At 37.1% G+C, this 26,196-nt stretch overlaps 1 protein-coding gene across 2 annotated transcripts in view; it reads left to right on the top strand.

The window, feature by feature from the left end:
• The window catches only part of DPP10 (dipeptidyl peptidase like 10), a 752,684-nt gene that overhangs the window by 382,757 nt on the left and 343,731 nt on the right, over positions 1-26,196 (top strand). The window lies entirely within an intron of this gene.

Raw genomic sequence — 26,196 nt, 5'->3', positions numbered from 1 at the left:
AGAGTAAAGTTTCTTGTAATATTCATTAAGGATTTTTTGGATTTCTGAGGAGTCTGTTGTTATTTCGTCTTTGTCATTTCTGATTGATGAGATTAGAGATTTTACTATTTTTTTCCTGATTAGGTTGGACAACAGTTTATCTATTTTGTTGACCTTTTCAAGAAACCAGCTTTTTGATTTATTGATCTGTTGTATTATTCTTTTGTTTTCAATTTCATTTAGTTCTGCCTGATTTTGGTTATTTCTTTTCTTCTACTGGGTTTGGGGTTGGAGTGTTCTTCCTTTTCCAGTTGCTTGAGATGTCCCATTAAGTTGCTAACTTCCTCTCTTTCCATTCTCCTGAGGAAGGCTTGCAGTGCTACAAATTTCCCTCTTAGAACTGCCTTTGCAGTGTCCCAGAGGTTCTGATAGTTCGTGTCTTAATTGTCGCTTTGTTCCATAAATTTGGCAATTTCCTTCTTGATCTCATCTCTAACCCAGCTATCATTCAGCATGAGGTTATTTAACTTCCATGTTTTTGTATGAGTACGCAGATTCCTGTTTTTACTCAGCTCAAGTTTTATTCCATGATGGTCCGAGAAGATGCATGGAATAATTTCTATTCCTTTAAATTTACTAAGGTTAGACTTGTGACCTAAGATGTGATCAATTTTGGAGTAAATTCCGTGGGCTGATGAAAAGTATGTGTATTCAGTTTTGTTAGGATGAAATGTTCTGTAGATGTCTGCTAAATCTAAATGCTGGATGGTTTGATTTAAATCTAAAATTTCTTTACTCAGCTTTTTGTTGGAAGATCGATCCATCACTGCCAAAGGAGTGTTAAAATCTCCAACTATTAGGGAGCTGGAGGAAATCAAGTTGCTCATGTCTGTTAGAGTTTCTCTTATAAATTGAGGTACATTCTGGTTGGGTGCATAGATATTAATAATTGAGATCTCATCATATTGAGTATTACCCTTAACAAATATGAAGTGACCATTCTTGTCCTTCCTTACTTTTGTTGGTTTAAAGCCTAATGTATCTGCAAATAAAGTTGCAACACCTGCTTTTTTCAGGTTACCATTTGCCTGAAATATGGATGACCATCCTTTCACCCTGAGTCTGTATTTGTCTTTTAAGTTAAGATGTGACTCTTGTAAGGAACAGATATCTGGTCTGAGTTTTTGTATCCAGTCAGCTAACCTATGTCTCTTTAGGACAGTTTAAGCCATTCACATTAATGGAGACTATCGATAAGTTTGGTGAAATTTTGGGTATTGAGTTTTTCAAAAGTCCAGTGGACATTTTTAATCTTTTCACCATTGTAGAAGTTGGAGTTTGATCAGAAGTTTCTGAGTGATTTTATTTTTGTAGTAGAGGATTGGGTTGGTCATTATGGAGGATAGGTCTGAGAATATCCTGAAGAGTTGGTTTGGTTGTGGCAAATTTCTTCAACATATGAATGTCATTAAAGTATTTAATTTCTCCATCATAGATGAAACTCAGTTTAGCTGGGTACAAGATCTGGGGTTGAAAGTTATTTTGCTTTAGGAGATTAAAAGTCGATGACCACCCTCTTCTGGATTGAAAAGTTTCAGCACAGAGATCTGTAGTCATTCTAATGTTCTTACCTTTGTAGGTAATGGCTTTCTTTCACCTGATAACCTTGAGAATTTTCTCCTTCATGTGAACTTTAGTGAAGCTAATTATGATATGTCTGGAGGATGACTTATTGTGGTTGAATCATTCTGGAGTTCTGAAACTGTCTGCTATCTGAATTTCAGAATCTCTAGGCATGTCTGGAAAATTCTCTTTCATAATCTCATGTAGAAGGGCCTCTGTGCCCATCGATGCCACTTCATCGTTTTCCAGAACTCCTATTATTCGTATATTGACCTTCTTTGAATTATCCCAGAACTTTCTAAGAGAATGACCATTTTTGCTCTCCATTTCTCTTCCTCTTTGAGAGTTTGGGAACGTTCAAAGGCTTTATCTTCAATGTCAGAAATCCTTTCTTCTGCTTGGTCCATTCTGTTGCTGAGGGATTCTACTGTATTTTTCATATCTTTTTTTTGTAGAGACAGAGTCTCACTTTATGGCCCTCGGTAGAGTGCCGTGGCCTCCCACAGCTCACAGCAACCTCCAACTCCTGGGCTTAAGTGATTCTCTTGCCTCAGCCTCCCGAGTAGCTGGGACTACAGGCGCCCGCCACAACGCCCAGCTATTTTTTGGTTGCAGTTTGGCCGGGGCCAGGTTTGAACCCGTCACCCTCGGTATATGGGGCCGGCGCCTTACCGACTGAGCCACAGGCACTGCCCTATTTTTCATATCTTTAAGGGCTGCAAATTCTTGCTTCAGTGTGTCTAAGTCTTTTGTGGTTTTGTCTTTAAATTCGTTAAATTCTTGAGACAACTTTTGAATTTCTCCTTGGATTCCTAATTCCATTTTATCAATCTTGTCAGTAATCCAAATTCTGAATTCGATTTCTGACATGTCTGCCAATTGTTTATGAATGGGATCTTCAATTACATCTGCCATATCTTTCCTTGGGGGGTTGATCTATTCTGGTTATTCATGTTACCAGAATTTTTCCACTGATTCCGCCGCATGGTTGTTTTACTCCCTTTGATTTTTCACCTGGGGTTCAGTTGAGGGCCTGTTCAGTGTTGTGGCCTGAGAGATTGGGGTGGTGGGGCTAAGTAGTTCTGGCTTATTTTCAGCTGGCTTCTGTTTGACCCCAGTGAAGCACTTGCTCTGGGTTGAAGTTTCAGTTCTCAGAGTCGGCCCTGCCCTGTAAGTTTCCCATGTCTGTGAGTCACCTCAGGCAAATCCTATACTCAAGGGTGGCCTCCTCTGGTTGCCCAAGGAGGCAGGGGGTGTGGCTTTATCCACCTCAGAGAACTGCTGCTCTGATATGGGTCTCCCCAGCCTCACTCCTGCATCCCAGAGTCAGGACCGACCAGCCACAGTTCGGGCACTGTCCACACCCCGACAAATCCCTCAAGAATCTGGACTCCCGGGGGACAGGCCTCCAGATCCCAGAGTGAGTGTCGGGTGGGGCTCCGGGAGCCCAGAGCCACTGGCACAGCGAGCACACTCAGTTCCTCCCAATCTTTAGCTCTGCCACACTGCGGCATCCCAAGCCTCCAGGTTTCAGAATGAGGGAAGGGTGGGGGGAGCAGTGGGAGCCCAGGGCTGTCGGCAGTGACCACATTCAGTTCCACTTAGTTCCTTGCCCGGCCGCCCGGCAGGCGCTCAGGTCTTCAGATCACAGAGTGAGGGCAGGGGGAGTGCCAGGATCCCAGAGCAACTCAGCAGCGAGCACACTCAGCTCCTCCCAGTCTCTCACCTGGTTGCACCGCCACAGCTCAAGCCTTCAGGCTTCAGAGTGAGGGCAGGGTGGGGGGAGCAGCTGGGATCCAGAACTGCCAGCAGCGAACAGACTCAGTTTCACCCAGTTCCTTGCCTGGCCACACGGCAGGCGCTCAGGTCTCCAGACCACAGAGCGAGGGTGGGGGGGGAGCGCCGGGAGCCCAGAGCCACAGGGAGCCCAGAGTCCCCAGTAGCGAGGTCACACTTTCCACTCAGTTTTATGCCTGGTTGTATTGTTGCCCAAGGAGGGCTGCTGCACCATGCCTCAGGGAAGTGCCGCCCTGGTGAGGGTCGCCCTCCGCTGACTGTCCTCACCTCTCTCCCGTGCCCCAGAATCAGTGCTGACCAGCTGCAGCTCGGGGACTGTCTTCTCCCCTCCAGAAGTCACCCAAGAATCTGAACTCCTCAGGGACAGGCTTTCAGACCTCAGAGAGAGTGGAGGGAAGTGCTGGGAGCTCAGAGTTGCCAGCAAAGGATATTTACAGTTTTATACAGTTTTATGCCTGGCAGGAGAACGCCTAGGCACCCTAGTAAGGGAGGTAGGTCCAGATATTAGTAGGTCTCTCCCATGAAGTGTAGTGGGAGGGCCTTTGATTTCTGCCCATTTGTTTGTGGGGCTCCTAAGCCAATTGGATGGGGGTGGGGGGACTCACGTCCACTTGGTGGTGGGTTTTGTACCTTTTGTTTGCATCCTTGTGGTCGCAGCTCTCCTCAGAGGGGTTGATATGCGTTCTTCAACTTTCTCGTTTGGTGCTGCTCAAATCCATCAGTTTACTTGCTAAATTTTCATCCCTTAACTCTCCTTCAGGATGGGAGCCTCTGTGGAAAGCTGTCTTCAGTCCACCATCTTGTCTACACCCCATAGGCCAGATTTTTAAAGCCAGAGATTACTTCTGCCACATGTTGTAGGTTTTAAACTGCCCTAATATCTGGCTCGCATGGTGTCCCCACCGGCTCCCATGGCTCTGCTTGTCGTCTGGCAGCTCGGTCCAGCCGGGGGCGTACACGGGTCCGCGGGAATCACTGTGGCGGTGGCAGCGGAAGCGGTGGCAGCGGAGGCAGCAGCAGCAGCAGCAGCGAGTTTCTGGGACCGCTGAGGTCATTTGTCTTCTTTAAAGAAGGTTCTATTCATGTCTCTTCCCCACTGATATATGGAATTGTTGGCTTTTTTCATATGGATTAATTTGAGTTTTCTGTAGATCCTACTTATGAAGCTTTGGTCTGATTCAAAATATGCAAATATCCTTTCCCATTGTCTAAGTTCCCTATATGCTTTGGTTCTTGTTTCCTTAGCTGAACAGATGCTTTTTAGTTTAAATAAGTCCCATGTGTTTATTTTTGCTGTTGTTGCCATTGCCATGGGAGTCTTCTTCATAAAGTCTTTCCCCAGGCCGATATCTTCAAATATTTTTCGTATGCTTTCTTTGAGGAGTTTTATTGTTTCATGCCTTAAATTTAGGTCTTTTATCCATCTTGAATCAATTTTTGTGAATGGAGAAAGGAAGGTGCAGGTCCAGTTTCAGTCTTTTACGTGTGGATATCCAGTTCCCCCAGACCCATTTATTGAATAGGGATTCTTTCCGCAGTTTATGTTCTTGTTTGGTTTATCAAAGATTATGTGTCTGTAAGGTATTAGTTTCTTTTCCTCGTTTTCTATTCTATTCTAAATGTCTATTTCTCTATTTTTGTGCCAGTACCATGCTGTCTTGACCACTATGGCCTTGGAGTCCAGCCTAAAGTCTGAAATGCTGATGCCCCTGAGTTTGTTTTTAATACTAAGAACTGCCTTAGCTATATGGGTTTTTTTCTGGTTCCACACAAAACAAAGAATTAATTTCTCCATGTCTTGAAAGTATGATGTTGGTATTTTAATAGAGATGGCATTGAATCTGTAGATTGCTTTGGGAAGTATACACATTTTAACAATGTTGATTCTTCCCAGACTTGAGCATGGTATGTTCTTCTACTTGTTAATGTCCTCTGCTATTTCTTTTCTTAGGTTTTCATACTTTTCTTTATAGAGGTCCTTCACCTCTTTTGTTAGGTATATTCCTAGGTATTTCATTTTCTTTGCACCTATATTGAAGGGAGTTGTGTCCTTAATTACCCTCTCATCTTGCCTGTTATTGGTGTATACAAAGGCTACTGACTTGGGCACATTGATTTTATATCCTGAGACATTACTGTATATTTTGATGACTTCTAGGAGTCTTGTGGTTGAGTCTTTGGGGTTCTACAAGTATAAAATCATATCATCAGCAAAGAGGGAGAGTTTGGTGGGCATTTAGGCTGCTCCCATTTGGATGCCCTTTATTTCCTTCTCTTACCTGATTATATTGGCTACAACTTGCAGCAGTATGTTAATTAGTAGAGGTGACAGAGGACAACCTTTTCTGGCTTCAGTCCTAAGTGGAAAAACTTAGTAATATTTTACATTTAGTAAAATATTAGCTGTGGGTTTGTCATAGATACCTGTGATCAGTTTAAGAAATGTGCCACCTATGCTTATACTCTAATTAGAGTGTGCTAATTAGAAAAGGATGCTGGATTTTATCTAATGCTTTTTCTGCATCTATTGAGAGAATCATATGGTCTTTGGTTTTGCTTCTGTTGATACAGTGAATAATGTTTATAGACTTATGTGTGTTATACCAGCCTTGCATCCCCGGGATGATGCCTATTTGATCATGATGTATGAGTTTTTTGATAATAAGCTGTAATCTATTGGCTAGCATTTTGTTGAGAATTTTTGCATCTATATTCATTAGTGAAATTGGTCAGAAGTTCTCCTTTTTAGTTGAGTCTTTTCCTGGTTTTGGTATCAGGGTGATGTTTGCTTCAAAGAACGTGATGGGGAAGATTCCTTTCTCCTCAATTTTTTGTAATAATTTCTGCAGTATGGGAATAAGGTTTGATAGAATTCTGGTGTGAATACATTTGGACCAGGATATTTTTCTATTGGGAGATTTTTTTATTATTTCTTTGATCTCAGTGCTTGAAATTGGTCTGTTCAGGAGATCTATTTCTTCCTGGCTAAGTCTAGGGTGAGGGTGTGATTCCAAATATTGATATATTTCCTTCACATTGTCAAATTTCTGAACATGGATTTTCTTGTGGCATTCAGAGATAATCTCTTGTATCTCTGTGGCATCTGTTTTTATTTCCCCTTTAGCATTTAGCATTTATTATTAAATCATTACTAGAGATTTTACTTTTCTCTTTCTAGTTAGTCTGGTCAAAAGTTTATCTATTTTATTTATTTTTTTTAAAAAAACAAATCCTTATTTCATTAATTTTCTGAATGATTCTTTTGCTTTCAATTTCATCAATCTCTCATTTAATATTGGATATTTCTTTGCTTTGCTGGGTTTAGGCTTAGATTGTTCTTCTTTTTCCTATTCCATAAGATGGCTTGTAAGTTTGTTGATGCGCTCTCTTTCTGTTTCTTAGATGTAGGCATCTAAAGAGATAAATTTTCCTTTCAGGACTGCTTTTGCTGTATCCCACAGGTTTTGGTAGCTTGTGTATTCATTGTTGTTATGCTCAAGGGAGTTAATGATTTCCTTTTTATTTCTTCCAATGCCCAACTATCATTTAGCATAAGGTTGTTTAATTTCCAAGCCTTTGTGTGGGGTTGAACGTTTTTGTTGGAGTTGAGTTCTACCTTTAATGCCTTGTGGGTCTCAAATACTAGGAAAAATTTCAATTCTTTTTATTCTGTTGATGTTTGTTTTGTGTCCTAGGATATGTTCAATTATGGAGAATGCTCCATGGGCTGATGAGAAGAATGTAAATTCTTTAGCTTTGGGATTGAGTGTTCTTTTTATGTCTATCAACCACAGTTGTTCTAGGGTCTCATTTAAGTCCTTTATATCTTTTTTCAATTTCTGTTTAAAGGATTTGTCCAGAGCTGTAAGAGGAGTGTTAAAGACCCCTGTTATTTTGGTGTGATAATATATCATATTGCTTAGACTAATTAAGGTCTGTTTCAAGAATCTGGGAGCATTTAAGTTGGGTGCATAAGTATTTATAATTGAAATGTCTTCTTGTTGTATTTTTCCCTTAACCAATATGAGGTGTCCATCCTTGTTTTATTTTTCTTTAGTTGCTTTAAATCCACTTCTATCTGAAAATAAGATTGCATATCTTCCAACAGCAAATGGATGGCATGTTTTGTTTTTTTTATCCTGTCAGCCATTCTACATCTCTTCAGTGTGGGGAATTCAAGCCGTTAAGATTTATTGAGATAATCGATAAGTGTGGTAGTGTTCCATTCATCTTATTTTGTGAAAGTCCATGTCTTTTGCATCAGGGTGGAAGCTAGGTCCAGTCCTTTAATTTCTGAGTTTTTACTTTGCTGGTGGTCTATTGTGATGGTCAGTGTGTAGAACAGGTTGAAATATTTCCTATAGAGCTGGTCTTGTTGGGGCAAATTTCTTCTATGTTTGGATATCAATAAAAGATTTGATTTCTCCATGAATTTTAAAGCTTAGCTTAGCAGGATATCGAATTCTGGGCTGGAAATTGTTCTGTTTAAGTAGATTAAAGATAGATGACCATTTTCTTCTGGCTTGAAAAGTTTCATTTGAGAAGTCTGCGGTCACCCTGATGGATTTGCCCCTGTAGGTCAATTGGTGCTTACTTCTGGCAGCTTGCAGAATCTTTTCTTTTGTCTTGACTTTGGACAGGTTCATCACAATGTGTCTTGGGGAAGCTCTATTAGAGTTGATGTGACCTGGGTTTCAATATACCTCTGAAAGGTGTGTGTCAGAATCATTGATGATATTTGGAAAATTTTCATTTCTAATATTCTCTAGTATGGCTTCAATTCCTCTGTGAAATTCTTCTTCCCCATCTGGAATACCTATAACTCATATGTTTGAAAGCTTCATGAAGTCCCATATATCTGTCATATATCTGTCAGTGAACATACTGCTTTGTCTCTCTCTCTCTCTCTCTTTTTGAATCTTTAACTATCTGAATTATCTCAAGAGCTTTGTCCTCTACCTCTGAGATTCATTCTTCTGCATGGTCTAATCTGTTATTGATACTTTCTACTGCATCTTTTAATTTCCTAATTGACTGCTTCAGCTCTGCTATAGCCTTTCTATATTCTTCATATCATTCATCTCTTATTTAATTCTGTTTTTGGATTTCCTTTTGTTTATTTTCTACTTTCTCAGCTATTTCCTTCATTGTTATCAACATCTGTATTTTAAATTCCCCTTCTGTCATTTTTAGCATTTTTTTTATAGGTGGAATCCTCTGTGGTAGCTGCCTCATGATCCCTTTGGGGAGGGAAGGGGGTGCTCTGGACTGGTTTTTCATGTTGTCAGGATTTTTCTGCTGTTTCTTCCTCATGAGTGTTTTCTTTTATCTGTTTTCTTGTCCTAATTTTTCTTTCACTTCCTCTTGCTCTTTAAGTTACCATGCCTCTGACCTAAGGTTTCAATGAGTCCTTTGGTATAGGAGTAAAAGGTTGAGAAGATTGAAGAACAAGAAGGGAAAATGATTTAAAAACAAGAAAAAGGGGAAAGGATAGGGGATGAGTAAAAGGGAATATTGACAAAAAGAAGATAAGCATAGAAAGAGGGATACAGGACTAATAAAAGATTACAGTGGGGTCCTTTTACCCACACCTTAAAAACCTCCAATCTATGGGGGTGCTGAGTTGGGTGGCTCCCTTGAGGTCAGCAGCTCTTAGTCAGCCTAAACAGACATGGTACCACACTTCCACCAAATAGAGAGGAAAAACAAAAATACTATAAATCAAACCAAAACAAACAAAAAAACTTATGGGATAAAATTTTGGAAAAAAAACAAATAACAGGGGCAGAAACATTAGCAAAAATGAAGTTGTTATTATCAAAGAAGTCAGTAATGGAAAATTATATTTACACTAAAAAAATGGAGAAAGAAAAAAGAAAAATCTAGAGTGGGGAAAGTTGAAATTAAAAAAAATAAAAAAAGGAAAGAAAATGAAAACCATAATCAAAAACAAAGCAATATATATATCTTGCTAAATATTGTCTGGACAACAGGTGATCTTCCGGCATATGAGATGCTAATCATAATGCTGATATAGGTGTATAAGATGGAGACTAGAGGCCTCTCCTGACTTCCTTGCCCTCAAACCCTGCAGGATTGAGAGCCTGAATCTCTCCTCAGCCTATTTAAAAGACAGTTTAAACTGTTAACCTTGGCTTAACACAGGCTTTCCCAGGAAAGCACCTGTCACTGTAATCTCTCCTGAACTGGCTGCCTTCTTATTAGGTGCACCAAAATGGCCTTACTCTTTGCCCTGGAGGGCTGAGGCTGCAAGGCAGCTTGTCCTACTGCAGAAAACTGAAAGCTCCACTCTTCCCCTCTGTTTCAGTCCCAGTCTTTGGTGCTGTTCACAATCACTAGATTACTCTCCCAAGATGTCCCAGCCCAGGGCCTCGCTCTGTGACCCTGAGGACAGAGCCTGAAGGGCAGCTCTCCCACAATGGCTGCATGCAGCCCACAGCCGAGCTCCCTTCTGGCCCATCAGTTGAGTCCTGGACCCTAGAAAACACTTAAAGTTACCCATACTCTCACCCAAGTTCTCCCAAGGTAATTCAATCAAGTGCCCAAGTCCAAAACCCTCCAAACAATCTGCAGGTAAGACCTTCCCTGTCTGCAGTCTAGCTGCTGCTGTAGCTACAACCACAACAGCAACCACAGCCTCATTCCAAACACAACTGCTTGCCACTTGTCCACTGTTTTTATCCTCCTCCTGGAGTTCAGAAGTCTCTTTCTGTCATCCTGCATCCCCAAAGGGGATGCTTCTGGGCAGAGCCCACAAGCCTGTGTCTGGAGTCCTCTCACCCAATCTCACTGTGCCCAGTTGCAAAGAAACTGTTACTGAGCTGCCATCTTGCTTCCCCTTTACCAGGTCATTTAAATCTTAGTGTTTAGGCTTTTTAAAATTTCAGCCTGAAGCACTTTCTGTAGTTTTTCTCCTAGGGCAAGTCTGATAGTGATAAAGGCTCTCAGGATTTGTTTATCTAGAAATGGCTTAAGTGCTCCTTTAATTTTGAGGGAGAGTTTATCTCAATGTGGACTTCTTTGTTGACAATCATTTTTCTTTTAATAAGTTGAAAATATGACCCTAATTTTTTTCTGGTCTTTATGTCTTATGAAAAGTAAGCTGTGATCTTATTGAGGATCTCTTATATGTGATGTTATCTTTTTCAGCCATTTTTACAATTTTCCTTGGAGTTTTGTCAATTTGACTTTAATCCTTTATATGAGGATCTTTTTGTGTTTGTTCTACTTGGAATTTATTGAGATTTTTGAATAGTTACATTAATATGTTTCATGTAATTGAGAAGTTTCAGGTCATTACTTTTTGAAATATTTTTCTGTTCCTTTCCTTTTTTCTTCTCTGTCTTTATTCATTCGATGGTTGATTTTCCTACTTTTTTTTAATGACTGCTTCTGCTCCTCTCTATACATCATTTATATATATTCTTTTAAAATAACAACATTTACTAGATATTTTTATAAAACATAGTATAATTACAAGTGCAAATAAGTAGTATTTTTTTTTTTTTTTTTTTTTTTGTAGAGACAGAGTCTCACTTCACTGCCCTCGGTAGAGTGCGGTGGCGTCACACGGCTCACAGCAACCTCCAGCTCTTGGGCTTATGTGATTCTCTTGCCTCAGCCTTCTGGCAAATAAGTAGTATTATTTTTAGTAGCCTCCACTGACTTTTTTGAAGACAAAAGGATGAAAACATGTTAGAAAATAGCCCTTTGCACTGTCCAATCTGAGAGTCACTAGTTACATGGAGCTATGGAAATTTATTTGTATTTTTTATGCCTTTTTTATTGTCTTTTGTACATAGATTATAAATACATTTATACCCATTTCAGTGTGTTGATTATTTGTACAAATTGGAGTGCTTACATCATACTACTCAGTATAGCTTTCATCTCATTTACCCAATTATAGCATTAAGACATTTGTGTTCTACACTTGATAGAACCAACTTGTACTTACAATGTGCTCCATAGTTGTGGTTCCCCTACTATCCCTTACTATCCCTCCCACACCCTCCCCATTCCTCGCCCTCCCCTCCCCTCCTTCATCATAGCCTAAAGTTGTGTTTCATTTTTCATATGCAAGTGTGAGTTATTATAAATTTGTTTCACAGGAGTACTGAGTACATTGGATACTTTTTTTTTTTTCCATTCCTGAGATACTTTGCTAAGAAGAATATTTGGAAATTTATTTTTAAATGAATTAAAATTATGTAAAGTTACAGATTCTATCCTTTACTCACACAAGCAATATTTCCAGTGTTCAATAACCAAATAAAACCAGCAGCTACCACACCGAACAGTACAGATATAAAACATCCCATTGTCACAGAAATTTCTATTAGAACTGGTGCAGATTATATATAATGAAAAAAATTCTGTTATCATTTAGTACTTCTTTTTGAAGGTAGCCATGTAAATATTTGTACCTATAAAAAAAAATCTCCACAAATATGTCTGTGTATGTTTTCATAGGCATATATGTAAATGATATAATATTCTAAAATAAATAAACTCATATGTGTGTCTGTGAGTGTGTGTGTATGTTTGTGTACAGTGTATTTAATTTCAACAGCATATAACTTGAAGATCCTTTTTTGAACCATGTCATTTTTTTCTAATATCATTTAATGTCTACATATAATTTTATTGCACCTTGTATTATATTTGTTTAATTGTTTTTCAATTATACACCTATTGAAAAAAACACAAAAATAACTTGACAGCATGCTTCAAATATATTTTATTTGTAGGTTAAATTTATTGCAGCAGTACTGATGAATAAACAGAAAAGTAAATTTGAATTTTATTAAATAGTATCAAATTACACTAATCACATCCCCCAGTAGTATGTGGTATTACCTGTTAGTATACTCTTTCAGTCACTGTGTATTCTCATATATTGAATTTGGCTGATGAAAAATAGCATTTAATTGTTATACTGATTTGCAGTTTTTTAATTATGAGCAAGAATAAGCATCATTTTTTCATATGTGCATTGTCAGTTTGATTTTTTATGTATATGAGTTTCTTTGCATCACCCTTTTAAATTGGGACTTTGCAAGTGATACTCAGGTGTGGTGACATTTCTTTCTTTAGGTATTTTCACTTAGCCTGAATCTCACTAGGATTATTAATTCAGCAGCATTCAGAAAATTCAAAATATGTTTTGAATTTCAAGCCTTTTAGTAGACCTGTATATGTTATTAACTGTCTGAAATAAAGGAATGAATGAAAGGAAAGGAGAAGCAAAGGGAAAACTTGTAAGAAAATTACTATAAGGAACTTATTCAGCTGTAACTACCTGTTTAGTAAAGTTAGAGGAAACGTCTACCCCATAGTGTGGAAATATTAACCCCCCAAATTTCCTTCAGTTTTACAAATAAAATAAAGTTAACAAAAACCAAAAAAAAAAAAAAGGATCACGTTTGTCAAGCACTAGAATAAATCCAAACTGTATCTGGACATTATATAATTATAAACTGTATCTGGACATTGATAATTATAAACTGTATCTGGACAACGATAATTATAAAGGAAAGAGAGTGATCATAGTATTCCATATGTTTCAAAAAAAATTGAAGCTATTCATGAAAATTTCTGAAAAAATGTACAATACAAAAAATGACCTTTGGCTTTGGGCAGTTACAGTGTAAGTAAATGACAACTCAACTGGTGGATGTTTAATCTGGCTCCTAAGCACAGTTGAGGAGACCAGCAATGTTGGCCTTCCTGACTGTGAGAAAACAAAAGAGAATCCTGTCCTACTTCAGAGCAACTACAACGTGTTGAATCTGGAGATTGTGCCCATTTCTTCTTTATCATTCCATTTTTTTTTTCAAATTAATATGAGGGCACACATTTTTAGGTTACAATGTTTTCAGTTATAAGATAAGGTTAAAGTTGTAGCTGAGCCTTCCACTCAGGGGTGTGCTGAACATTCTTGCATTGTGTACATTAGATGAGATCCAATTGACTGCCCTCCCTCCACTCACCAATCACTCTCCCTTCTTCCATCCTCCCCTCTCTGCCCTTTTCCCTCCTCTTTGCTAGACTATGTTTGTATTTTATCATTCATGTGGGCATGTAGTCGTCTATATATTGGTTTCATATTAGTACTGAGTACATCAGTTATTTTTCTTTTTCATTCTTGAGATACTTTTCTAAGAAGAATGTGTTTCAACTCCATCCACGTAAACATAAAAGACGTAAAAGACTTCATCAAGTAAAGATAAAGTACTTATGAATGAATAGTACTCCATGGTATACATGTTTCACAATTTGTTAATCCATTCATGGGTTGATGGGCATTTGGGTTGTTTCCATGACTTGGTAACTGTGAATTGAGCTTCAGTAAACATTCTGGAAAACAACCCCATTTATAAGTGGGGAAGAGACATGAAGAGAAACTTCTCTGAAGATGACAGATGAATGGATAACAAACATGTGAAAAAATGTTCATCTTCTCTAATCATCAGAAAAATGCAAATCAAAACCACTCTGAGATATTACCTAATTCCAGTGAGATTATCCCACAACACAAACTCCCACATCTGCAGATGCTGGTGTGGATGTGGAGAGAAGGAGACACTTCTACACTGCTGGTGTGATTGCAAACTAATGGAAAGAAGTATGGAGATTTCTTTTCCATTTTCCTTTTTTTTTTTCAGACAGTTTCCTACTTTGTTGCCCTAAGTAGAATGTTGTGGTGTCACAGCTCACAGCAAACTCAAAATCTCGGGCTCAAGTGACTCTCTTGCCTTAGACTCCCAACTAGCTGGAACTACAGGTGCCTGGCACAACACCCTGCTATTTTTTAGAGATGGGATCTTGCACTTGTTCAGGCTGGTCTCAAACACAGGCAATCAACCTGCCTCGGCCTCCCAGGGTGCTAGGATTACAGGTGTGAGCCACCACACCCGGCCTGGAGAATTCTTAAAGAACTGAAAGTCAACCTTTCATTTGATCCCGCAATTCCATTACAAAGTATTTACTCAGAAGAACAAAAATTATTTGAACTTGATTTTATACATTCTCTCTCTTTTCCCCCAGTAAGCAAAAAATTCTCACCACTGAGAAGTAAAGCTAATATATATTACTCTTTTCCTTTACCGTTGCTCTTTGCTTTGGCAGAGAAGGGTCATTTATGGTATCTCTGGTGATTAAATGGACACTGACAAATGGGCAGGAAGCAGCATATCAATTTATTATTATGAATCCTGATCATGGTGTGTGGTATTCCATTTATTCATATATTTAAGAAGTATTGATATTCAAAACTAAAAACCTGAGCCTTTTTATTCTTTGTTTTTTCAAATGAATTGCATATTTAGAATCTTCTTATTCATTATATTCTCCTCCTCCTCCTCCTCATTATTATTATTATTATTATTATTATTATTATTATTATTATTGACAAGACCTCACTCTGTTGCCTGAGCTAGGGTTCATTGGCATGATCATAGCTCATTGCAATCTCAAACTCCTGGGCTCAAGAAATCATCCTGCCTCAGCCTCCCAGGTAGCTGAGACTATAGGCACATGCAACCACCCCAGGCTAAATTTTTATATTTTGTAGAGACAGGGTCTCACTACATTGCCCAGGCTGGTCTTAAAATCCTGATCTCAACCAATCCTCCTGCCTCAGCCTCCCAAAGTTCTGGGATTATAGATATGGGCCATCATGCCTTACCATATTATTATATTTTTTGTTGTTTTTAACCTATATCTATTATAATCTCATGTTACAGTTAGAGAAAAGTTATTTTAGTGTTCTGATACACTAAGTTGTAAATGATAAAGATATGGTGAACAGTATTAATTAATAGTGAAAATGTTAATGTAGTTAATATAAAATCCTTTCAAACCAATTGAAGAGTGAATAAAGATATAAATATACTTCTCACCAGAAAATGTATGTTCATAAAACAGAAAGATGCTTATTATAATTTATAAACAGAAATATTTATCAACAAAGTGTTAGAATTTTTCACCTACCTTATACATAAAGTTTAAATCTGATATTACCAAGTATTAGAAAGAATGGAAAATAGCAGCCTATTTTTTCATTGATAGCAGGAGTGTAACCTATGTTTTTACTGTGGGTAACAGTTTGCCAATTTTTTGAAGTAGAACATTCACATGCTTTACAACCCACCAAAGCCTCCCTAGATATATACCATAAAAAAAAACAAAATTGCACATACACATCAAGAAAGAACAGGAAAGTCTGTTGAGCAACTGCTTATTTCCTCAACTGTGCATAACAGCTATTAATGGACTTTTCTGAGAAAATTGACAGTAATGAATAGCATTCGACTTCAGAGCAATCAAGTGAAAGTTTGGTAAATGACAACTCAACTTTTAAACTCAGTCACTATGTAAATTACTTTTATATCCCTGGGTTTCTAGTGAATGTCTAACTCATTTTGCTTTGCTACAAATATATGTCCACCTACATGATGTATTATTTAGTCTTGGTTGATTTTGAGCTTTTCAAAGAATTATCTGGCAGTCCATGATATTCTTATACTTCCCTTTAACATTCAGAATTCTGTTACTGATTCACACACATTCATAACTATAATTCACTTTTTTATGACTATAGGATATCCCATTCTTTTCATGTGATTTTCATGGTTATATGATTTGCCATTCTTTTCCTATATCTGTTGTTTTTCGAATACTTATCTTGTATTTTTATTTGCTAAATTTATCATGAATAAGATTATGTGAAGAGAGAAAAATTATGATTAATCTAATTCAAGATAGAAAATGAAAAAGGAAATGTAAATATATGTCTTAGTCTGTTTTGTGTTGCTATAAAGGCTGGGCAATTTATAAAGAAAAGAAATTTAATTTGTTCACAGTTTTACAGGCTGTACAAAAAGTATGCCAGCATCTGCACTGGGTGAGGGCTTCAGGAAGCCTCCACTCATGAGCAAATGCACAGGAAGTAGGCATGTGCAGAGATAGAGATACAGATAGAGATATAGAGATGATAGAGATACAGATGATAGAGGTAAAGATAGAGATAGAGATAGAGAGATGATAGAGATAGAGATGATAGAGATAGAGATGAGATAGAGATAGAGATGATATAGAGATAGAGATAGAGGTGATAGAGATAGAGATGATAGAGATAGAGATAAAGATGATATAGAGATAGAGATGATAGAGATAGAAATGATAGAGATAGAGATAGAGATGATATAGAGATAGACATAGAGATAGAGATGATATAGAGGTAGAGAAAGAGATAGAGATGATATAGAGGTAGAGATAGAGATAGAGATGATAGAGATAGAGATAGAGATAGAGATAGAGATAGAGATAGAGATAGAGATAGAGATAGAGATAGAGATAGAGAAAGATGACAGGATCTTTTTAGCAGTGAGCTCTTTTGTAAACTAATAGATTTGGTAAATCACTACAATGAGAATGGCACCAAGCCTTTCATGAGGGATTCAACCCAGTGACCCAAACATTTTTCAATAAGTTCCACCTCCAACATTGGAGATCAAATATGAACATAAGGTTGGGAGGCATCAAACATCCAAAATATAACAATATCAAATATGACAGTATTAAGGAATATGCAATAATATTTGAAATCTGCCACAAATAAATATTCTTTTTAGTTACTAACTTATGTTTTCTCCTATTATTTGGAGTTATTAATTATAATACTAAATTAACAAGTTTATTAATCATAATAAAAATTAATAACCTGTTAAGAATATTTACTATTCAAAGCACTATTATTTATGATTTTCTATCTCAATTAAAGAAGAAAATTCAGCTGAATTACATACATTTTAATTTTTTTAATCAAATCTATATTGGACATTATAATTTCCTTTCTTTTTATGAATATGAGAATTAAAAAGCTTTTGGTATGTATCGTACTGTCTACACCAGAAATAAAATTGTACTAACTGCACCGCTTGAAATGTGTATATCATATTATAAAGTAGAATGTTATTTACATTTATGAAATTATACTCTCTCAAATTTGCCTGATGGAATATCATAAGAGTGAATTTAAATAATATTTGTTAGACAATTCTATTCTACTCTTCTTATTTTATAAGCATTATATCAGACACATTGTACAAGGCATTATGAGGAAAGCCTATCCAGAAATTCTCATATGGAATTTTTTAGGACTTCCATAGCTTTTACTTTCTTTCTCCAGACTGTATTCTTTAATGCAGCAGTACTTGAATGTAGCATCTCCATGTAAGAAAAACATTTATTTGAAATATGATGATTAGAAAGCACCAAGACAATTTGAAGAGTCATTAGACCAGCACAAACTGAACTTCAAAGAAATAATTTGCATAAATATGCAAGTTACAAGATCCCTTTCTTTTTTTCAGCCATAGCTTTTCTGATTTATTGAAAAGATTGGCATTCTTTTCAAAGTCACCTTATCTGTTCCTGGTTTTCTCAAAGTTGTGAATAGAATTCAGTGAACATTACCTTTAAAAATTGTTTTTTAAATGTTTTAGTGTGTGACCTATGATGTAAATCAACAGAATATTATTTTGGTTATTTACATTTATTGAGCAATGAAGAGATAGGTGAGGTAGTTTACCTAGATTATCAGGTATTCATTCAGTAGTCTTAAATAGACTTAAATAGATGTCTTAAATAGATGTACTCAGTCGAACAACAGAATTTTCTGTATTAGATTATTTTATAAAATATTCTAATATGAATAAAATGCATGGCACTAAGAAAAAATGTATATATGCAAACTACCAATTATACTTACGCAACATAGATGTTGTGGGTACCACAAAGAAATATAATTCAAGAACTATACTAATTAGGTAGTTATAGAAATGAGAATATAAAAAATATATACAATCAAAGATTTGATTTAAACATCTTCATATGTACAGTTATAGCTGTAGAGAACAAATCACATCTTTGTTTAGAATTAAAAGAAAGAAAGAAAAAAAAAACAACTCTCTTTTTTCTTTTTTTCCATCCCTCTCAGTTGAAGCCAGGCAAGGAAACAGCCGATCACTGGTATCATCCACACTATGTTCTTTTTCAGCTTTTCTTAATTTTCCTTTTCTTCTTTTCAAATAAACAGGAGCCCTTCTCCCTCTTCCCATCCACTTAAGGCCAACTGGCTTTTTAAACCTTGTTTTCATGCTCAAGGCAGATAATTTGATCATTTATGAGATCTGCACCGTAAAGGCAACATATCGATAATATATATTGAATTATGTGTTTAAACATTAACACTTTATTTTTCTAGAATGAGACCTGACTTTCTAAACATTTTTGTCAGGTATTAATGAACTAATAATGAGATTTGTTATTGAGGGAAATTATACCCTAGATAAATTATACATAGTGTGTGTGTGTGTGTGTGTGTGTGTGTTTAGGGAGTTTGTCAGGGGGGCAGTTGAGGGAGCAGGAAAAAAACCATAAGGTCTATGAAGACCCAAATTTCTTGTTTTCATTGTTCTCTATCTCTTAAAAATGTACCCATTTACTTTCAGAATTATTCAGTTGAAGTTCCTCGATGAATATTTTTTTTGTAAATAGAGATATAAAGATGGCTATACCCGGTTTCATCACAGCTTTTTCCAGATCAAGAATAATATCCATGGCAGCTGCATAGTTCCTACTTTTCTGTCATTTCTCAATTCTAAGGCCACCAAATCCTTTACACCAACTTGTGTTCATTTTAACCACATCTCTTGTTCTTCTCTTGAACAGTGCTTTCTCAGTCTTGAGTCATTCAAATGAATATTTTATATTTTCTGGCATCTCTGACATTTAAGTTTGTGTTTAATGATTTCTTGCCATGATCTTTAATATCTGACATCTTGGAACACCATCATTATCTCGTCTCTACCTCTAGTTATAATGTTTCTGACAAAGGTGAATCATTGCGACGGAGCCTCTTAATAGGGACTTTACTGTGGCAATAAAAGATGTAAATTGCAGTTCCAAACAACCTAGAAGAGCAATCACGAACAGTGATCAGTTGTGAGATGAATGGCACATAATTATATACACGCGAGGTCAGATAAATCACTTGTGCTAAGAAGATGGGGAAGGCTTAAAGGAGAACAATTAGAATGATATTTTATAGAAATATAATTTGAACAGGAAAAAGGGAAAGTTATAGTTATTATTGCAGGTGGAGCAGATTAAACAAAGATATAGGAAAAATAAAACATGCACCTTTAAAGAATTGGTAAACAATATTCACGATGACCACATTTTTACTGATCCACTGAGCACGTCATTTGAGGAGACTGGTCAGTTTTTTTAGAGGGGATTCATTTACATACAGCATAAACTTCCATCTGACACTGTACAAATGACTTCAGGCATCTCTCTTAAACTCCAGGCTTTTCATACACAAACCATGAGCATTTCCTATGGGCGATCCTTTAGAGACTATAATTATAACACATACTAAGTTGGAATGTCTGAAATTTTCCTCAAAATATACACATTTTTCTTTTTTCCCTAAGTTAGATGGTTGCAGAGGCAGCATTCACACAGCGTTAAAAATTTGAAAACCTAGAGTCATTTTTGTATACTTTGTTCTTTTTCAGTCTGCAAATATAATCCTTAACCTGTTTTATTTTTATTCATAGTCTCCTTTGTAATGTCCCTTTCTTCCTCTGCCTCTGTTCCTTCCTTAACTTCTTGACTTTGTCTGGAGAGTCACACTAGTTTCTAAGCAGATCTCATGACCTCAGGATGTCACCAGATCCAACTCATTGTCCATCCAACCTCCAAGGTAATAGTTGTAAATTCAAATCTGGTTTCAATGCTTCTTTGGAGTTAAATTTTGCCATTCATGAGAAGAGCGATCAGCTCTGCCATCTTCATGTTGGCAACAATACAGGCACTGTTAACATTAGGGGTAATCCACGCCACCTTCCTCCACTTTCCTGAGAATTATTTTAAGCTACGTGTGCATTTTCTGAAGGTGACGCTCACAGTATTCTCCATAATTGTATTTAATTGGAACACACCGGATTATGAAGTTTTTACTTACGGTAAAATATGAAAAGGATACAATTCTGTTCTTCAAACCTCATGTCTTCTTTCCTCTCATCCATCCTTCTGGCAATCATTACTCTATAAAAATTAGCAATGTGGTAGCCCTTAGGCAGACTCTGGCCCTTATACATATTGAAAAAATCACGAGATTATAACTTAAAGTTTTTCTTTCTTTTTTTTCTTTGTTGTTGTTTTTATTTATTTATTTTTCATTTTTTAACCAGGGCTGGGTTCGAACCTGCCACCTCTGGCATATGGGGCCGGCGCCCTACTCCTTTGAGCCACAGGCGCCGCCCCCTAAAGTTTTTATTTCACACTGTTCATGAAAAAATGTGGAAAACTAGAGCCCCAAAGTACATTTTTCTAGAAAACAGTATTTATCTGAAGCCGAGGAGCTACTGAGCCTTCGAGCTGGACAGTTTGACCATCATTCTCTGCTTATCTACTCATTTAAGACATTTTGCTTTTGGACCCCTGAGATACTATCCGCTACAGCCATTTATGGTGTTTGTCTTATCCTGCCCAATCTGGGATAGAAAAGGTCCTAGTGGATTTATTTCTCAACTTTGTAGCTTCTTTGGCGTCTGGAGTGGTGCTTGCTATATAGTGATGTTCAGTACACGAATGTGGGTAGAATTGAATGATATGAGCATATGGCATACAACAAAATTAAAATGTTCCCATTTTGACTGAAATCACCTGAAATTATGCATTTTTTTCTCAACATGATCAAATATTTTGTCTTTGTGGTTCAATTGATTTAGTTAATCACCTGTGCATTCATTTTACTGTGATTACCCTGCTTTGCCTACCTTCCGAGGAATGGGATTGCAGATTCATTCATTTCATTGCCCTTCTTACCGTATTGAGTTTCAAAAAATGCACTGGTAGGTATCATTGCTGAATAATGGGAATAAACTCATATAGAAACTACATTTGCCTCTTTTCATTTTAATGGTAATTAAGTTGTTAAATATGTAGATAACATAATAGTGTAATGGTCAATAATAAACGTCTCAAAACACTAATTTGAAGCCATATAAAATTGAGACTCAACTAGAACTATTTAATGTCTGTAATTAGGGAAATGTTGACGGAGGAATTTCCTGTGGCTACTAGGAAGAAATAATACCCTAATGCAACAGATGATAACATCAATGGCTTACGCTGAGAGGGACGGCGTGACTTTGCTCCTTCCCTAAGCTGCCAATGTGCATTGCCTACCTGGGTATCAGCAGTAAGTTTCTCTGCACCTCCTGTGACCTGCCTACAACTTTTCGAATTCAGAGAAAGTTCAGCAGCTTAGGCCCCCTGAAAAGACATTTGGAAAGTTTCCCAGTGCATGTGTTGCATAAGCTGGAGGCAATATCGTGATAATTAATAAAGTGCCAGACTGGATAATTGTAGGAACTGTAAAAGATACTAAAATGTTACCAGAGGCACAGTTGCACCTGTGAAAGTGGGAAGTGTGAAGTTAATTTGTGGAAGGAACATCATAGCAGGGTGTGTGGGGGTGAGGGGTGAGATTTCCCTTAAACCCTTAAATAACTCAGACTTCAGACAACAGAGAGAAGCTCTAAAAAACAAAACAAACAACCAAAACCAAAAAAACCCCAAACCCAAAACTGCTGCCAGCGAGATGACACAAGGCACCTCCTGCTTCATCTTGTTCTATGTGCTTCTCTGCGACATTGAGAAAAGTTTAACTGTGAAACGGGAGTTTTCTAAAACCACAGGACTAACATGATGACATTACCCTCTTAACCAATTTTTAAATAACAGTAGAATCTGACATTGTCCCTTTAAACATTTGTTTAAGAACAATACACTTCTTGATACTGTAATACGGGGCAAGATGACTTTGTGTTTTCAATGTCATCTGAAATCCTCCGGATTTTATTAAAATTTCAATCAAATTTCAACATACAATGTGTTATGAGAGAGGGGGGTGAGGGAAAGAGAGAGGGAGAGAAAAAAAAAGAGAGTGAGAGAGAGAGAATGAGGATACGTACCTCACATTGCTCTGATGACTCTGGAGGACAGTGGATAACTGCAAAGTTATTAGCAACCTGAGGATCATATGATAAGACTAATCAACAATAGCTGCTAATGTCACGGTTATCTTTGTTGTTATTCAATTATTATTGATATGGAGCCTTTAAACAATGAAAACCAATTTTTTTTAGATGAATTCTTGTCATAAATACTCTTATCTTTTTCTAAAATATCTTACATAGGGATTGTATAAGATGGGGACATCTAGGCAAAACCCCTAAATCTGAGCATTGCCATTAGAAGGTCTGCCTTTCTGACCACTCCATTTTTTGCATACATTCTAACAATAATTTTCTGATGACAGTTGGATGCCCTACTATTCAATTCGGTTTTGACACTAACTCTATAGAGTTAGGACTAAATCTTTTAATTTTGACACTAACTACCAGGAATTACACCACAGATTAAAAAGCTTAATTCCTCAAGACAGACTTTATTTTAAATACCAGCTGCAAGTCCTGAGGAAACCTGCATTCTGTCCAACTTGCCCACAAATGTTTTGGTTCCCAGTACCCTCTTCAGGTTGGATAATTCTGTTACTAAGAGCTCAGCACCTGTCCCTGAAGCCCCATCAGAAGAAGGAAAACAAGTGTTTGAGGAAAAGGAAAGGTGAGCTTAGTAATTTGATGGCAAATGAGGAAATGGTAGAGTCCTGTTTTAAAGCATCAATTTCCTAATCAGAAGCAGAAATAGGGAGCTTTTACAGTGAGTGTTTTCATGTTCAGGGGCTTGTTTAACTACAGTAGGTGGTTCCTGACTTCAGCCCAACAAATCTGTTGAGTCATCTCCTGTGGTACAAAGAACAAAGGACGCTCACTCACCTGTTCTCCCTGACTACTGCCCTGAGGCAGGGGTGCAGGTTTTAGTTTTTAAATAGGGTGAGGGTGTTTTAAAGAGACAGAAAACATTTTTACCTTTTGGGGGGCTATGCCCTCTGTTAACAATTCTTTAGAATAACTCACAGAGCTCCAGAAAGAGCTATACTTATGAGTACTAGTTTATTGTAAAAGATACAAAAGAATAGCTAGCTCTGGACATACATAGAGTGATGTCCACAAAGGGTATCTAGACCACAGGAGCCTCTGATTCTTTTGGAGTTGGGGTACTTCACCTTCTTTTTTTTTTTTTTTTTTTTTGCTTTTTTTTTTTTTTTATTGTTGGGGATTCATTGAGGATAGTGAAGGGGTACTTCACCTTCTAAGTACAAGAACATGCTCTCCAGCTGAGGCCTGGCCGAGCCTTCTGGTTCCTGGGAGCAAAGCAGTGACATGAGTACTTGGTGTGATACAACCGTATAACCCGGGGATCCTGGAGGGCCAGACACTGTGGGAGTAGGGCGGTGCGGGGAGGACTCCAGGTTCCAAAGGGTTTTTATTGAAAGCCAGAGCAAAGAAGAAAAAAGTTAGATGCAAGGAAAAAGTTACAATAAATATTACACTGTGTAGCACAACCTGCAAGAAGTACAGAAGTGTCCATTTTTTCTGTACTGATGTATCTAGTATGGGAAACTTGGCTTTGACACCTGCTGTTTATTGGTCTGACTGGCATCTACCTTAGCCATTTCTGCCTAACTAAGTGATTAATATATTGTGCATATGGTTGCAACTGTTGCTGCTAACACACATGCCCTCTTTCTTACTGAGAATATGACTACAACTTTGTTGTAGCTCACATGCCCAGCTGATGTGACAGGTCAGCAACTTTTGCTGCTTCCTTGGGTATCTCCTTCCCTTTGCATATCTTGAGATGTCTGAGTCACATGTTTCTCATACCTATTCAAGGCGTCTTTACTACTTTGTTTCAATCTATTCACAGAGTAAGCAAATAAGTACAGAGTTAAGCATAATGAGCATTTGCAGTGATTACACATTTCTTCACAATTATTATTTCATAAAGAATGACTGGAATTTGTTTTCCACACCCAACACTGTGCATTTTGTTTTAAATCAGGGTCTCATTGCTTAGGCATAATTTATTAAATCACTGGCTAGAGGATTGACTCAAATCTCCAGCTCTACTTCCTCCGTAAGTCTTGGGGTAGGGTTGAAAGTCTAACCCTACAATCTCTTGGTTGATGTGACCAGCCTCACCCTGAAGCTATAAACTACCCACCCTTGCAAAGAATCCTCTCCTGACTCCTTAGCATAAAGTCAGATATGGTTGAAAGGAGTTTGCTATGAATAAGAGAAGACATTGCAATCCTTCTGGAAACATCAGGAGTTTCTGGACCTACCTCTGTGCCAGGGAACAGGCACAGAGACTAATTATACTTTTTATTATTCCCTCCACACTTCTATATATTGATTAGTTCAAGTTATTCATCCTATTAATCATGTTTTGGGGGTTCTTACGATGTAAAAAAGAATAACCAACTTAGTTCACCTTGTTCTGTTCTTCATAAAAGGAAGGCTTGCAGAAACTACCCTCACATAAGGAGCACAAAATTATTTATGTATTTATTTATATACAAATACTATGAAAATTAACTTATTTGCTTAAAATTCAGGTGCAATTTATTATGGATTTTTAAAATATATTTTGGAAGTTTCTGATGTATCAACTCAATTTGTTTTCCCTCTCTTTAGATATAAATTAGACATATATATCTATTTCACCTGGAGGGTTTTTGTTGTTGTTGTCGTTGCAATTTTTGGCCGGGGCCGTGTTTGAACCCGCAACCTCTGGTATAAGGGTTCGGCCCTACTCCTTGAGCCACGGGCACTGTCCTATCTATCTATTTAAAATAAAATTATTTTCCTCACCGTCAATCTATTTCTGTTTTGTCACATAATTTAAATCCCTCCTGTCACCAAGTCTGTTTGATTATTAGAGTACAGGTTCAAAATCAGGTATAGTGCAGTTATTGTTGCTTGACATCAAATTTAACAATAAGTTATGTATTTATGTTTTAATCTGCTTCACCTGGGAGTTTCTTTTAAAGATACTAAGTCTTCAATGTAAGTGTCTGCTTTAAATATAAATATTCAAGCAGTAGAAATGCAGACACAGATCATCATAATGGTGTCAGGATTTCTTTTCATTTTGATTCATACCACATATCACTATAAAAGCATTTTGATTACTTATAAATGTCAATGATCTTTTGATCTTTTTTCCTAATAATAAAACTATTAATATGCTCCTTAAGGGATAATATAGAAAAATATGTTAACATGTCTAATATAACCTTTCTAAGTTTTTATATTCATCGAATAACCATACAAATATGAAGACATATGCAGATACATATAAAATGTTAAAAGTGTTTACTTGGCTAACAGAGAGAATGGACTCCCCAAGGGTAATCGAGCTGCTCAAAGTTAAAAAAGAAACAGGCAATCATAGTTGAATGAGGCACAGTCAAGTACTCTGTTTTCAGAAAGATATAAAAGTATTACTGGACCTCCCTTGCTACAATCAAGCAAAACCCATCCTGTTATCGGGGCTAAGAGAAACTGTGCCAGAACCTCCCTCCCAACCACCTCCATCAGCACTTTGAAGAAAATATCTGACAGAGAATTCTCGTTTGGGGATTGGAAACCACCAATCAGGATTTGATTAATTAATTAATTTATTTATTTTTTCTTGAGAAGTTACATTCTGGTGATTTTCTTTTTTTTTTTTTTTTTTTCTTTTTCTTTTTATTATTAAATCATAGCTACGTACATTAAGGCAATC

This window comes from Nycticebus coucang, chromosome 7, assembly GCF_027406575.1.
Source record: "Nycticebus coucang isolate mNycCou1 chromosome 7, mNycCou1.pri, whole genome shotgun sequence".
Classification (NCBI taxonomy): domain Eukaryota; kingdom Metazoa; phylum Chordata; class Mammalia; order Primates; family Lorisidae; genus Nycticebus; species Nycticebus coucang.
Note: the sequence above shows the minus strand (reverse complement) of the source record. Positions and strands in the feature narration are given on the sequence as shown.